We start from the raw sequence: 17,380 nt of genomic DNA, 5'->3' as shown, positions 1-17,380 counted from the left end.
AGAGCAAAACACAAGATGCCTCTTTTGCAGAAGCCTGCTCACCATGACTGAAAAAACAAGGAGAATGAAAACTGAGAGGAAGAGAAAGCAAAACCAGCAAGGGCAGAAGCGAAAGGGCAAAGAACAAACTCTATCAGAGTTCGGGCACAAGAATAGAAAACTTGATGGAAAAAAAGTGACAAGAATATATAAAAGTACTGCAGAAATATTTTTAAGCCAGAACACTGCTATTGCTCACTTCTTCCCTATCTATGCCCAGCATGAACATCTGCTTCTTAAGATTATTTTCAAAAGGCTGGGTCTGATTTATCACAAATACATATGTACTGCTTGCCATTTAGTGCAGTGTGACAATGGACATTTCATGCTGATACTTGATGCAAACAGTGAAATGTTTTGACTACAAAGATAGCCAGAGCATAGCATAATGCCTTCGGCACAACACCAACCTGGCTGTACCTCCAGAATATTTTAATCACTATAGCTGATATTAGATGCAATAAAAACATGGTGCCTAAGACTATTAACTTTACACCCACAACAGATATACCCCTCTGTTATCTTTATAACTCCCCAAACATGGAATTTATTTTTCTTTTTACTGGGGTCTGATCCAAAACCACCCTAAGCAAATGTACCAACTTATATTGATTCCCTGGGCTCTCTGCTAAGACATCAGGGAATTATTCTGGAGGTACTATATAAGGAAATTGTAAATATATCCCATTGTTTTGAAATGTTGCCAAACCTGAATTGTTTGAACTTCATGGACCAAGTAAGTTCAAACAATGTCCACAACAGCTATCTTGAACACATTTGCTGTGTGCTAGCTGTGTTTTCTCTTCTCATTAGAGGAGAATTAGCCTTGATCATACCAAGGTAAAAAAAACACATGTGAGTACATCTCATTTTAAGTTGAGCTCACCGGTAAATCTCTTCTCTAAAGGCATGCTTTCATTAGAGCATTTCTTTAAGATAACACAATTTTTCACTAGTATCTGAAGAAAATTCAAATAGGGGGAGAAACCCCCACCATGTCTGTAGTCACTTATAACTAGTTGTTGCCTTGAAGGAAGTTTTGTGCCACCTCCAGTACCTCCCTTAAAACACTTGTCCCAGGTATTATCATATCCTGTTAAAATAATAAAAATGCTTCCATTGTTTTACCCTTTATGGTTGTAGAGAACATGAACGTCATTTTAAAATCTGAAAGCAGACAAATTGCTGTTCTTAACAGCTTGTGATTTGGGGGAGAGACAAAAGGAGGGAGAAGGAAGTTGACTAACAAGCATCGAGGACCACCTGAAACAGCCTTCACCAACCCAGGGCAGATTTCAGACAGAAAGCTGTGCTTAGTTACGACCCAACTAACAGCCAGGTCAGCCCAAAAAGCTGAAGTTCTGCCAGGAAATCTGCACACCAAGTGAGTCCTGCCAGAGCTCTTGCCAACACCAGTTGTCAATAACAACTAATCTTCAGGTGCAAGGAGGATCATCAGGTGTAAGCCTGAGGCACCCAGCTTCCTGCACAAACAGCAACACAAAAGTATCTTAACTAACTCAGTTCTCTCAAGCAAAGCTCCCATCAATTCCAAGTCATAGATTTCCTTAATTTATATTAATGTTAAAAAAAAAAAAGTTATTGAAGTTAGCACCTCAAAACTTACCTATCATACACAAACACTTCACTTTCTGCAACTGAAGCATCAGGTTTTTTCCCCCCAAGCTCTTTTCCAGAAATATCAAGTGCTTATCATTCATGAACACGTGCGGCCCTGGGGGGAACACGCACGGCCCTCCATACTTATCCATGCTGAAGAGGACACAGAGGACACAGTCTCAAGCTGCACCAGGGAAAGTTTAGGCTCGAGGTGAGGAGAAAGTTCTTCACTGAGAGAGTCGTTAGCCATTGGAATGGGCTGCCCAGGGAGGTGGTGGAGTCACCACCCCTGGAGGCGTTCAAGAGGGGACTGGATGTGGCACTCTGTGCCATGGTTTAGTAGTCATGAGGTCTGTGGTGACAGGTTGGACTTGATGATCTTTGAGGTCTCTTCCAACCTTGGTGATTCTGTGTGAAATGACACTAAACTACTGGCCAATTTTTCACTGTGCTAGATGTGAAAGCACATCGCTAGGCAAGATGACAACAACAAAAAAATATTCCTAAAAAGATGCTGCACATAAAAATAACTCCAGTTGTATGATATGCAGAGTGCTCTGCTTTACACGAGTTTTAAACCAAAACAACAGATTTTAGTAAAATATACATACTTCCCTGCAAAATTTCAATTAATGAACACTTAGGTATGAATAGAATGCAAGTATTTTATGAACCATATGTGCCGGCATAACGAAAGCGTGCCTGCAAAGAGCATACGCACAACCAAACACGAATCAAGTTTATATACAGAAACACTTCAAAAAATAAAATCAACTAAAAACCTGTCCCATGAGGTTTGTGCTCGTGTTGCTTCACATACAGGAGAACCTCTTTAATACAAAAGAAAGGAAAACAAATGGATGCTCTCATACCCAAAGCTGTTTCAATTAGGTTCAGAGGGAAGCATGGCTAAAGCATTTTCGGCAAGGTTACCTATTTTTTAAATTCCTTGCCAACTCTGCTCTATAGATTAAGTAACTTACATTTGTGCACATGCAGCTTTGAAAGCCCAGCTATTTGAGACGTTGGAAAAGGCACAGCTCTCCTTGGGTTCTGAGCACAAGTGCATGAACTTTGTTTCACCGTGCAGTTGCTGATTGATCAGATGAAGGAAGGAACAGCTGAAGACTTGATTAAATGTTTTTACTGCATTTTCCACTTTGGCAAAGAGAGCAATTGCACAGCATTTTATTGAAGTCTCAAGAATACCAAAACCTCAAAGTTTTGACTCAGAGAAACTACTTTCACTCCAAGACCCAAAACCCCACAATCTAGTTTAACTAGGCACAGGAGCTGCACTACAAGATTTGATCGCTGTCATAAATCTTCACTAGTGTTCGAATGCTTTAACAAAAGCAGAGTCTTGTCTGCCCAGTCCTCTGTCCTTTCAAAATTCAAGACTGTATTTTTCCAAAGCTATGGTTCTGTAGTTTTCACTTAGGTATTAATAGAATGCAAGTACTGCACTTTCCCAAATTCAAGGCAGAATCTTAACCAGTGAAACCTGAAGGGGTGAAGGAGGAGGACCTACCTCTCCCAGCTTATGTTTTCCATGGGTCCAGCCACGACACATTTCAAAATCCCATCCCCTGCAAAGACCCCTCCAGCTTCACCTCCAGCAAAAAGGTTTGCCCCACGCCGCAGGCAGTAACACTCCTCCATGCACAGCCAAGTGGCAAATCCAAACCCATTTTGCAAGGCTAGCAGCACACAATCACTGCAAGGATCCTTCAGCCTTCCCTCCCTCCCCCTGCGAGGGTGCAGAATGCAGCACTGACAGTTGCTAAGTCTCTGTTCTCTCAAATGTAACAGTCTTGGAAAATTTCTGTATCATGCCCACCGATAAAAACTGAGCAGCAGATACCAGAGCGAAGTGTGTCATGCACACGTGCACCTGCAGCCTAGCGTGCAGCTGGGAGTTCTAATTTTAGGCTCCTAAGATTTGAATGTTCCTGTAATTACATATAAAACACATACTAAAGCAGACATCTAAGTATTTAGTTAAATTCTTTGTATACAAATTCAGCTACAGCCAATTAATCTTTTGGAAAAACTAACACAAAACATATGTCAGATTGTTCATTCAAAGCTAATAAACAGGTTTTCTAAGTTTATTATACAGAATAATACAAAATTTCAGCGAGCCACTTTACAGCAGATTGTCTGTAGAAAGGTTAATACATTTCTCAATGAAACACAAGGAGTATTTAAAGCTTTGCAGCATATGAAAGTCTCCCCCCACACACTGTATATTCTGTTACATCAGGTTTTCATCAGCAATTTGAATGAAGTCAGTCATCTGCAAAAACTATTCCCATTTCCTCCTTAATGAGTTTTCAAAGTTGAAGATATTTTAAATTCTCCAGCCAATTTGTATCAATACTACAGAAATGCTGAACACAATTTGTCATGTAAAAAAAAAGTCTTCAAAGTCATGCATTATTTTTAGGTGACATGATCTCATTGTGCCACTGCTGTATTTCAGGGAAGCCAATAAACTATTATTTATGGGTTTGTGTCAAAATAAACACCCGTTTGTCACACATCCAAACTAAAACTGCTTAAGGAAGCCTCAAAGTTGAATTTTAATTTTGAAATTATGACACCAAAATTAAATAGAATTCAGGAAAAGGAAAATAAAATTAAAAAAAAAGGAAGTTTACATAGCAAAATTAAAATCAGGGCTAATGTAATATGAAAAGTGCACACAGACACAATTCCCTCATTATGCAGAAAACCAGGGTCTGTTATGAGGGAGAAAAGTTTGGGATAAGTAACTAACTAGTCATAAAACATAGCATTAATTCAAATTAAATAAATCATCCATAGACCAGCCCAAATAGTGTCTTACAAGTCATATACCCTAAAGCATGCTACTACTTTTAATATCTATTCTATTCTATACAGGTTTGGTTCTTCACAGAAAGAGTGACTGGCCATCGGAATGTGCTGCCCAGGGAGGTGGTGGAGTCCCCATCCCTGGAGGTGTTTAGGAAGAGACTGGATGGGGCACTTGGTGCCATGGTTTAGTTGATTAGATAGTGTTGGATGATAGGTTGGACTCGATCTCAAAGGTCTTTTCCAACCTGGTTAATTCTATTCTGCTCTATTCTATTCTGCAGCAGCTGTACTTTTGTAGTTGGAAATAGGAAGCTTGTTTTATTTATACCTGAAACCATAATTTACATAATACTGCTTATTGCAGCAGGAATATTTTGGCACATCATGGCTGGAAATGGTGGAAGTGTTCCAAGCTCCTCACCCTCTTCCATCTCCTACCTAGACACGCTTTTGAGAAAAAAAAAAAAAGAAGTTGATGTGGGATTTTTGCCACATTTTTCTATGTAACTGTCCATATAACAGCAACACAACTGGGTACTGGCTGCCCAGCAATTAAGGAAGTAGAGCAATGACAACCAGTCACTTACAGGTTTACACATTTTCCTACTAACTGAGAACTAGAGGAATACCTTGTACCCATGACTATATCTTTTGTGATAGGAGAAAAGAACAAAATTCAGTAATAAAAAAACCCCACAAACCAAAAAGTGACATCAGAAACATCCATTTGAATAGTCCTTATAAAGAGAAATCCATTCCAACCAATAAAAATAAGAACTAGAGACAGTTAGGCATTGCTTGTACGATGGCATTATTGCAATCTTCCTATTAAAAACATCATCAGGTAATACATTATTTTCCCTGCTACATGTGAAACTGATACTGCTCATCTTTCACCCTCTTCTTCCTTCCTGACCATGGCCCAAATCCCTGTGTGACAGCAGCATGGCACTACTCTTTAATTGCTCAAAGACAAAGCATCTTCACGCAAAGAATATTCTCTGTACATTTTACATCCTGCACCTGATACCTGAGGGAGCAAATCAACATATATATATATATATATAAAAATAAATGTTTAAAGGTCAGGAAAATAATACAAATGACCTGCTAACTAAACTGTATTTCAGCATTTTATTATGCAACCCAACTACCTAACACCACCCCACCCCTGCCACTCCCATCCTCCACGCACAGGAACATCCACTTCAGAAATACGAGTGTTTCAATCACATCTCTCATAGCTATAGGGAAACTGGTGCCTGTCAATGTTCACATACCAACTTAAATCTCCACACCCCTCTCCACTTGGCAGGCACAATTAGTTTTTCCATTAAAATTTACTTCCTTTGCTTTCCAGATTTATTAGCAGTTGATTTGCTACAATTAATAAAAATAAATAAACGCAGTTTGCACAGCAACAGACCTGTCAATGTGCTATAGCCTAGAAGAAGAAGCCAATAACACTGTGATACTTCAGAAGATTAAAATATAAAGTGGAAAATAAAACAACGGGGTTTGTTGTTAAAGCACAGTGTAAGAGCTAACTCACTTCTGTATCTGAACACACATAATGGTACAAAGCCTTTTAAACTTGACTACTGCATACCTTAGAAAAAGAAATATGACCATTTCAGCTATCTAGCTGAGGAACTGGTAAGCCCTAAATCTTTATTTCCAACAATTGATATATTCCAGCACATAGAGAGCTGTCAGAGCTTCCCTTCCAAGAGGAGATCTATACCTTCAGAAGTGCCAGGCTTTAAATCAGTGCTAGTTGTCCTCTGACACCTAGTTATAGCAACTAAATAGCTAAGCAGGCTACCTGTTCACAGTATAAGGTCAGTAACTCCACTGCTGGGTGTTTATGACAACACAAATCCAGTTCAACCTGAAGACACTTTATGGAAGTGAGTATTATTTTTTTTGTTAGGGAATTTCAAATTATTCTAAGTAAGAAATGTAGGGTTTGCCTCTGCACATCATCTCTCTTTTAGAATAACCCCATCACTATCCTTATTTCAACATGCATTTCTTTAGTGTTAAGAGTGATTCTCCTTGGTTTAGAAGCCTGTCTTCACAAAATTTTCCAGAATTCCGTCTCCAAACAGTACACACAAAATACATCATACCTGTTGCAGAATAAAAAAAGACTTTGAAAACACTGGGAGAACAAATCTGTACGAGGTGTTATTCTCTCGTATCTGGCACTTGTGCCCTGCTACTGAAATCATCAGTTTCACTCTTAAATAGAAACAGGTTGGGAAGGACTGCAACTTGTAATATTTTAAAATTTTGATATATATATATATATAAAAAGAAGATGATTTAGATCATATTGTACATGCAGAGGGTCTGAAAGGGCTAACATGCTTTAAATAACTTTTCTGTTCTTTCATGATCTAGACCTCTGTAAGACAACCAGAACATCACCCAACTCGTGATAGGCATTAGAAGGTAATACCTTCAGCAAAATAAAAAGAAAAGGGAGAATAACTTCCTCAGACTACTGAGCAAGTAGTCCTGCTCTTGTCTGGTCCTTCCACATCTGACAGTGCTCTTGTTAACACTTGGGAAGAAGGTAAATGGATACATATGAATGGACCTAAATACACAGGAGGTGGTAAAAAAAATAAAATTCTCTCCTTTTCTAGGCCAGGTAGGAAGCAAAACATGTTTACATTTTTAGACACCTCACATCAAAAAGGACACAAAAACAATAAACCTGATTATACAAGCAGCAAGACAAAGCTATCCTTATGCAGACAGAAAACTAGACATTTTTGGTGTATGACCATGCAATGAGACAGAGGCAACAGTGTCTTGCACCCCCATGAACTCCACAGATCTCAGGCAGTGGTCCTGTAGGAGTGTGACACAAGACTAAGAGTGTTTGCAAAGGTCTGTAGAGATGTCACAGAAGACACATGGAGTCAGGATTAAGCAAGAGGCACAGCAAAGAACAGAGAGTTGGTATTTCTAAAAAGGCACAGAAAAGAACATTGCATAGCGCAGGCAACTGCCCCTAGATGACTCAGAATGACAAGAAGTAAGATCAAATAGACAAGAGAAAATTGAGAGGTAAACAGGAACCTTTGATATTATACCAAATTTATAGAGTTTACCACCCTCCAGTACACTGACACGAAGCAACACATCCACCTTTCTACAGCAGACAAAAGATAACTACAGCAAACATATCTAGGATAACCAAATTGTGGTTTACAACAGAAGCAGATCCTTTGCCAGACAGCATTTGCACGCACATGGATTTCAGGACCTAGGCTTGAGGTCTTCAGCTCAAACCTGCTTGGAGACTGCGGCAGCCTCTACTGGTACCTATCCAGGGTAGGCAGGAAGCCAAAGCCACTGCTGCCAAACTTGTTGAGCCAGTCTTCCCTGTGCTGGCCCACAATGCACCACTTTGTGTTTGGAAATTGCTCAAAAGCTTTTGCTTCCAGCAACAGTGCTGAGCACTTGGGGAAAGACGCCAAAGGAGTCCAAGAAAGGGTATTGCAGAGCCACCATAACTGTACAGACACCCCAAATGCTCCTGTCAGTTGGTGACATCACCTTGAATCACTGTGATGACAAACAACAGCGCACTTCCTGTGAACCCTCGATCTCACAACATTACTCACAGGACAACTCTTAGTGTGATTAAATCATAAATAACACTGCTGATGCTGCACCTTACCATCACATCCTCCCATTTTACAATGAAGAACACCATCTATCCAGACTGATTTTGTACCTTGCCCAGGACAGGGTCCTTCCTTCACATCTTTGTGGTTATCAACTCTCAGTGGTGTCAGCAGGAGAACAGAGAATTGCAGTGTTGCACATAGAACCCTTTTGCATCCCAAGCAGTTGTAAACAAGCCTCAGATAAGAGACACTAACAGTGCACTGAAGATTTTACTCCTGTGCTCTACCTACTCCATGGATAAAAATAGCATTCTTATCTCCAAGGCTATCAAGCTAACACTTCAGATCATTAAATTAAGGCCACAAAAACAACAGAAGAGACTTGCAAGTTTTATTCCAGCAAATGATGTAGTGGTCCACAGTCCTGCATTTCAGGGCATAAGCTGATTCAGGCAGAACCATTATGAAATTTCCCAAACACAAGTTGATGTGTTTTGGACTTCTTCAAACAACCCATGGAAATAGTGGTGTTGAAACAGCTAAGTAAAGCAAAGCAAGTCAGCTGGCTATTAAAGTAGGTTCAGGAACAGACATGGAGAGGGCTCTGCCTAGCCTAGATACAAAGCATTATCATACTCTTACAGGCATAGTTCAGACAACAGCATTTCCCCAAGAATCTCTTAACAGAACTGGCAGTAAAAGAACAGAAAAATAATATTTAGGACAAAACCTGGCCATTGATTACATAAGCAGGTATTACGCTATCTTTGGTAGGCAACAGAGATAGTGAATTTTGTTCAAACCCTCTCTTCTGTAAATTACAAACTACAACATGGAACAGGAGCTCCTCAAGTGTGATTTCTGGACAGGTGCTTTGGGTAAAACAGCTGACACAGAAAAAGAAAACAAAATTGCTTTCTGAAATGCAAATGCTGCCTATCAGGAAAGTCATTTAAGCCTTTCCTCTCACTTCCTTTTACTAGCAGTGGAAGCATGATGACTGCCATCTCTTCGAAGATCAGAACAGACACATTCAAACATAGATTACACATTGAAAAAAGGAGGAAAAACCAACAAGCAAATTATCTAAAGAAATCATCAAACCCCCCAAATTATATTCCTTACAAATCAAAGCCCACCAGAGCCTTCCAGTCGTCAGAGGCAAGGTAAACTCCTTTAACACATTTCTGAAATCATTCAAAGTGAACAGGAGGGAAATGGACAATGTTAACATTTCCTGGGAAAATTCATTATTTTGGAAGCTGCTTTCCAAACAATTTTACATGGTTGTCTCCATAATTCAGCACCTACACCCTGACTACAGAAAAAAATTCTTGTTCCTTTGGCATATCCATCAGAACTAAAGCCAGTTAACCCAAACCTTGGTAGAGTTTGAGGCCTCTGGATATGCTACACTACTACAGATTTGTTCTGAAGTGATAAAAGGAGTATTTGGTATGGTTCACATTTACATATACTGTATAGGTGATGTCTCTTTCCCCTTTTGGCAGCCTTTGCAACAGACCTCCAATAAGAGATAAAAATAAACGACTTCCTCAGCAGAATAACCCAGATTCAAAGGGTATTCTCTCCAGTTCACAAAGTGATTGGAAACTGTCTCAAGAATTTCAGTCAAAGAAACTTTTGATCTCTATTACCTGGCTTTCTGACATATTAACTACCAAAAAACCCAGTAACAAATATGTCAAGTGATATAATCTAATTCTTACTCACTGATTAGTTTTCTCCATATTCTACTTATATCTGACCCTAACTCACATTGCAGTTATTCACTGATACAGCCTCTCTAACACTCTAAAAGATAACCAAGATAAAAGATCTGCTATGCTACACAATCACATTGGTAGCCATGCAAAAATCCAATCAGATTCACTCTGAAAAGATTCAGAATCAAGCACAGTCCAACAGATTCTAAGATTATCAGACCAAACATGATAGAAAAGTTGGTACCTTCTTTAAGCAACCATCATCTTGCTTTGGAAGCAATTTTAAAGTTAGAATGCAACCACTGTTTTACAAATGTTTCACTCAAGAGATGGAGGAGCTGCTTAATCCAGTATTACTGGGAGGAAAAAACCCACCACTGTAGAACCACACCCTAGATGTAAATGGATACAGATTTTCTTCTGTATTTTAGCCTAAAACAATAGCCAGAGGGTGTCATTTAGGCTATACACACCTTGACAAAGCAATGGCTACAATATCTAGGGACCGACAATTAAAATGTTTGCATAGCCAAGTACCTTCTCACAAGGTGATCTCTGCCTTGTGATCTCTGACGGATCACAAGGTCAGCGTGTCTGCCTCATACCCAAACTTTCCCCATAACCTGGTCCTACATCCTCCCTCCATCACAAGCAAACCCTTTCTTTTTGACTTCAGTGGATCACAGTACGACCTCACATCCCCAGATACTACTTAACAGAACTCCAATTCTCCCACTGACATTATCTGCTACGTTGTTTATTCTGTCAATGAAAAAAACCCTATAGACAGAATACTGAATTTATTAAAGGAAAAATACAACAGAATATGTCAAAGGAAAACAAACATCCAATTTACTGTGTGTTCAGCATGTTACTGCTTCTCACATTTAACTCGTTAAACCTTCTACATTTGATTTCAATGCAAGCTGCTCTAAGACTTTCAGGCAACTCTAACAGCGTGAAATTATCCAATAAACTTCATCTCAAATAAAATGTGAGAGCTCTAAATTTCAGAACAGAAGTGCACATCACAAACTTACAACCTCAAGGCTGCTGCCTATTGGAATTTAGGCCTTTTGCTGCTTTGTAGACATTTTTTCAGTGCCAGCACAGAACATTGCATTTTCTATTCCACTACAAACAGTTGATGAAAGATAGAAGTTCTGCATAACCACAGAAAAACAGATCAAGAACACTATGCTAAATTTTTTGGCTGTTATAATCCCACGAGATGAGAAGGGAATTATCCTATTCACCTTTTATTATCAGTGAAGTTTGTCTATGGGCTACACTGAAGCTATCAAAAGTTGAAATCAGGGTGGAGGTGAGCTTGCAAATAGACGATCTTTCTCATGGGAAAACAGGTTACCACAAAATAGCTTATTCCACAAGGGCTGACAAGCAACATTTACACACAAATAACCGAGCACTGGTGTATTTCTAATCTCCTTGAGCCAATCATTTAGAACATTTCCCATCACAGTGACCATTACCAAAGCTAGTGATAATGACTCCAAGTGATGTGGGAGCAGCTCCATGTGCAGTTTACTTTGATGAAGTCATACCCTGTAGTATCTGGGGTTACCACAAGAATCGGCTTGAGAGAGCAACCACACCACCCATCCCAGCTCACAGCTGAACGCAGCCTGCACAGACAGGGAGAGCTTTTGACTGTGCAAAGCCTTCTAGCAACAGGAACACCAATTACAATAAATCTATTGCCTTTCACAACTGCTTCTGCAGTCGTGCTACTCTGCTCCATTACACTTTGAATTCCCTTGGCCAGATTTTAACGCTGCTGAAAACTGAAAGTGTAAGTACAAAGCTGTATTCAGCTCTGCGCTGTCACCTACATGGGTAGAAAGTCTAAGAAGTAACATTGAGTATCACACAACTCCAACAGCAGTGATTCTTTTTTTTTTTTCCTTCTTTATTAAAAGGGAAGAGAAAAAATTTTAAGCAACTTATAGACTATATAGAATATTTAATTACAAATCAGATACTACAATCACTTGTGAAAGATGAAACTGTTCCTGTCTTGGAAGTGATAAGAGATCACAGGTCTCCCTGGCCAGTCTTTGGCAGTTACAGCCATAGCTAAGGCATAATCAGAAAAGGTGTAAGAACCATTTGCTTTTTATTTTAGAAGCTGTTTCTTCCATCACAGTGGATCTATAAAAGAGTTACCTTAGAGTAATCTGCATCCTCTTAACCCAATTTATTTAAAAGTACCCTTCACTAAGCCTTTTTGTCTTCCCCGCTCTACTTAGACAATAGCATTATCAACTCATGTGAAAGTCATATTTCTACACAATATTTATTGCATTGTTCTTCTACTTAGCATTTCCTGTTGAAGTATAGAACAGAAACTATACAAAAAGCAATGTTTAATCAAGGGTTATCAAGACAGCTTCTCCTCTGCATAGAGATAACCTAGCTAAGTGTACATACCACTTAAGAAGTGTTACAACAGTGAATTCCTGACTGTTACATATAGACAACTATTCAAGGGTTCTTAAAATGTTTAAAAAACTCCTACTTCCTCACATGTTATGGATAGATTGAGGCAGGTTTGTGGCTGCAGTTCCAGCCAAAATTCCCAAGAATTCGCAATATCGCACTAACATTATGGTAATATCTAAACCCTGCAAAGTATCTTTAAAGCATAAAAGATGACACAGTTCTAACTTGCAGTCTAACATCACAATATTCTATTTATAGCATGTGACTCATCTCACCAGAAATAATTAAATATTGTAAACAGAACTTGGATTTAAAGGGGGGGGGGGGAATAACAAGAAGAAAACGAGGGCCAATCACTGCAGATAATCTCACAAGTAGCATCCTTTCACATTGCATGCTTTTCAAGCTATGTCACAAAATCTCTACAGTTTTCTTGGAACAGTTCAATGCATGTTTAAATTCTCTCTGTAATTGTTTTACAATAACCAGTCCACAAATCCTTAAAACACTCAGTGTAAATAGTCAATTAAAATGCTATGAAATGAAGAGGAGATTTATCTGATTACAGACCGAGAACAGCTATGAAGAATGTCAAAAAAGAAGCATGGCACTTTGTACTGCTACCTTAAAATATTTATTTCAATCCATTAAAAATTCTCACAGTGTATTTGCAGACAGTCAAGGACTATAGAGTCCTCTAAGCATCTTTGACATGATTTAACACAATAAAAATCAACTCAATTGAGCACCTCCCAAGACTGAATAAAAACAAATTTAAATTTGAAATGAGATGCTGTCTCTTACTTGTATTTACAACTTAATATTGGAATAAGTTTCACCAATGCTTTAATTATTTATCGAACCGGCTGCTGGGAAAATTCTAGACCTTGGGTCTATGTGATAAAGATGCTTCTGGTAAGCCCTCCTGGCCTGATCCTGGAATTCACTGCTCAACACTGCCCAGCACACTCAATTAGAACAACAGGTTCACTGCACAGCTCTCAGCAATAGTAACTTGCATTAATAACAATTAATATAACCAAATCTCAAGGCTTCTGCTGAATTCCCTCGAGGTTCATAGAGTCTCTTCCCATCTCCCCAGGATATATTAACTCTTCAAGTTAAACTGTTGTCAGACGACAGGATGCAGAACAGAATTTGCTCCCACCTGCTCCCCTGATAGATTGCTACAGTCACCAAGTCATCTGAGCGTCTTCTAAAGATGCCTACCAAGAACTAACTATCTGCATTCCCACAGAAAATTCAGCAGTTGCTTTACTAAGACCAGTAGAGTCTAAAAACTGTATGACTGGTGCTATGATACATCACCATGCAGCCAGTATCAGTTCTGACCTGTGATACCTCTGCATCCCTCAACTAACCTCAATCTATGATGAAGTAACTGCCTCCTTTGCATATCCCTACATGACTATCACAAGGACCACCTCATCCAAAAGAGCTCAGTTAGGTACAGAGCATAATCAGAAACCTCTTCAGGATTCTCAGAAGCACCAAGTACAAATAGTTAGAACAAATCACTGGCAGACTGTATGGATGCTGTAAGGGTGGAAAAGATCTCTTTTTAGTCAAGGTTCAACAATCTTGCTCAGTTGCAATTGATTAGGTTGAGCTCAAGATCCAAGTGACAAAGGTTCTGTCCTCCTCCTATACCTTGTGGCCAGTTAGCTATGAACTATGGTGACAGTACCAGCAAAGTGCTTCAAACAGGCAGTACCAAGGGAGTCACCTCTTGAAGGATTGTAATGTACAAAACTAAAAAAGGGTGTGTATATGTAACAAAGAACAAGATGCTTAAGCTTGGGCTGAATACCTTATTAAACACAAACAATTTTAAATTGTTTGACCACAACTCTCCACACTTATTTTCCATTCTGAGATGCTGTAATTTCCTTCAAATCTTTGGTATTACACATACCTCAAAATTATTTCATGAGCCAGTGTAAGAATCTAAGAGACTTTCACCCCAACCACTTTGAAAGGATTTCACACATTAACAACTACTACTGTAAATCATCATGATCTCTGTTAAAATCAGATAGGTTCTTTCTCTCTCTCCAAGATAGCCCTGGAGGTGGTGGTTTGGTGTTTTTTGGTTTTATTTAAAACAAGATAACTGTCAGCAAATGGAAATTTACTGTGGGGAGAGTCAGAGGGTCTCAGGGAGTGAGGAAGGGTTAAGTCCCCAGTCCCTTTAGGTGTCATTGTTTCTACTCAGAGCTTCCCTACTCTTCCAGCAGAGTGAAAAGAGATCTATTTTGAGATCATCTTCACAACAATAATGGGCTAGATAATTTTTTTTTTAAAATCAAACCAAATTCAATACAAGTTAGCAAGAATCTCCTGAAAGAAATCAACTTCTTTGCCCACATTTCAAACACTAATTACAAAGCCTGACGTTAAGAATCATTTCTTCAGATCAGAGAGTAGACACATCAACCTCCTTTTGAGACCTGCTACATCTCCCAAGATGAACTGTGTGATGTGAGCACATTAGCTGCATCTGATGGCATGTGCTCCCAGTATCAGACAAGATTGAAAGCTGCACTTCAGCAAAGCTCCATTTAAAAAAATGTAAGAAAAGGACTAGATTGTCTGACACTGTTTTAGAACGCATTCACAGATTATAATGCATCATGCTCTGCTACACTCACTGCATCAGAGCAAAAGCTGTGTGGCAGGGGAATAACACCTTGAGTTGGTTCACAAGCAGTCAGTAATTAAGTGAGTGTATGAGCTAAAAGATTGTCATGTGAACTACATGTGGAAATAACGGAATTGCTTCTAACATGCTATTACATTGGTAGTATTGCTCATCACAAGAAGCCAAAGCATATAAAGTCAGAGTAAATTGTAAAGGGTACTTTAGAGTAAAATTTTCCCCCCAGTTATAGATGCTCCTTTCTTATTTCTACCTGTTAGGGATTTTTCCATACCAAAAGCAAGCCAAGTTCATTGTCCCATCCCTTATTCCCACAGTTCTAATTTCCATGTTGAAGCTCACCATGCACTATAACTGCCTTAAGAAGCAACATGTAGGAAAGCGTTCAGCGAGCTGCTCACTTTGGTTAAGGTCTGTGACAATCCCAGTAGGAATGACTGCATATTAAGGAGTAGCAGAATAGAGAACATGTAAAAGCAGTGAAAAAGAAACAGGGAAATGTGAGACACAAACATTTGGAATTTGGGAAGCCCAAATTGTGTGAGCTTGGTTACGTCAAGCAGGGTTAGATTGGAAAAAAAAAAAAAGTGTTTGAGACTATGAACTAATTTTAGTTTCCTGATCCCTACGTGGAACTAGCATCACTGACAGGTATTAAGGACTCATCAAGCTTCACAACCACCAGCATGCTGAGAGAGGAGCTGCCTGATCAGCAAATAAGAAATGCCAGCAACAAAAGGTGTGTCTGAAATCCTGCCTCTCTCCACAGCTTGCAAATATCTTGAAATTACAGAGGTAGGTCCTTTAGTCCTTTAAAAGAGTAACAGGCATCGTTCTTTTCCTTCAAAGCAACAAAAGGATAAGCTAGCAATGTTAAGCCGTTTTTTAACACGGTGTTACAACAACAGGAACTCTCACTCCTAATTCAGGAGACCCGGACTCTACTGCCTGTGAGCCCTAAATCCATCTCTTGCCACCAGGCAGGCTGATGAGGAAGCTGCTCCCACTAGAAGAAATGGCATGTGGGAAAGGAAACAACTACAACCTGCAACCCAGTGTGTACACTGGCCAGTGGGAGCCTGACATGAAAGGTGACAACTGTTAAACAGAGAAAACAGTTCTTGGTTTTGCACCCAATTCTAGTAAGTGGGCTGTAAAAGTCAAGCTCTCTCCTTCATGCCCTCTCTAGGCCATGAATATTTAATTCTTTTATGCAAACTGGAAGAGTTGCAATGCAAGGTTAAATTAGCCTAAATAACCTTGAAACCCTTTTGTGAAGTTAGGCCTCTGAGTCAACTCCCAATCCATAGAGAAAGAACTTTCTTACACAACGAGTTCTTTTGTTAGCCAGATTTAAAATACTGTGTGGTATCACAACCAAAACCTTGGTTAGAGTTGATTTGGCACAATTTATACCTTTGGTTCACCTTTCTGTATAAAGGTCCATGGTTTATGTAGTCCAATCATTTAATAAATGTTTTTTCCTGAGTTTTGAATGCAAAATTCTTCTTGGGAAAAGGAAATCATTTGTAGTGTTCTCCAAACTTTAGTTGATGACACAACATATACACATGCTGACATGCTTTGCTGCTCCCCTAGTTCTTTAACTGCAGATTTTATTAATACTACTTTTTCTTTTGCTCTGTTTTGCAGTAGTCTGAACTCCCTTCAGACCAGCTACAAATCCACACTAAGTCAGTCTCTCATTCATATGTCATAAAGCGACCAAAATAAATAGACTTCTGGAAGCCTCACAGAGTTACTGAGTTTCACTTTTAACTCTCCAAGTGCTTTATGAACTTCCTTCAACTCATAACCCTACAAATTGTTCACATGGTTGGAGTCAGTGCAGAGAAGCTGTGTCTTAGTGGTCAGTCTATGCAAAAACAGTTTCATGATCTCTCTCCAGACAGGAGGAGGGGAAGAAAAGAAAAAAGTATTTTTCACCCTGTTAGGTAATCTTTAAAATCTATAAACCTTAGATGCATGCATTTCAAGAGATAGAAATAAGAAAGAATATTTGAAAATCCTTAGTAAAATCTTTACTAGGATAGCATCTATGCTTCTTGTTATAAATGCTGGTTGAATGATTTGCCTGTTCAGAAAAATAAATACCCAACTGCTAGCCTGGACCTCAGCAATGAAGTGATAAAGTGATTGTTCAAATGGCTAAGAACTTACACATACACTTAGAAGATGACAAAATGGCACCCACAATTCTGAATGCCGCAGCATAGCTGTCTATTACATCTGTCTCACAGGTCAGTGACCACTGACTGGTTCTAGCAATTGATTTTTTTTTTCTGTGATTTTATAAACACTGGGAATTCTACAATAAACAGGCATTTTGATTCAGCCTCAGC

General features: G+C 39.1%; 1 protein-coding gene across 5 annotated transcripts in view; it reads right to left on the bottom strand.

The window, feature by feature from the left end:
- ATXN7 (ataxin 7) overlaps positions 1–17,380 on the bottom strand; it is an 87,208-nt gene that overhangs the window by 41,812 nt on the left and 28,016 nt on the right. The window lies entirely within an intron of this gene.

This window comes from Dryobates pubescens, chromosome 1 (genome assembly GCF_014839835.1).
Source record: "Dryobates pubescens isolate bDryPub1 chromosome 1, bDryPub1.pri, whole genome shotgun sequence".
In the NCBI taxonomy this organism is placed as follows: Eukaryota; Metazoa; Chordata; class Aves; order Piciformes; family Picidae; genus Dryobates; species Dryobates pubescens.
The sequence above is the reverse complement of the archived record's forward strand: the minus strand, read 5'-3'. Positions and strand labels throughout refer to the sequence as shown.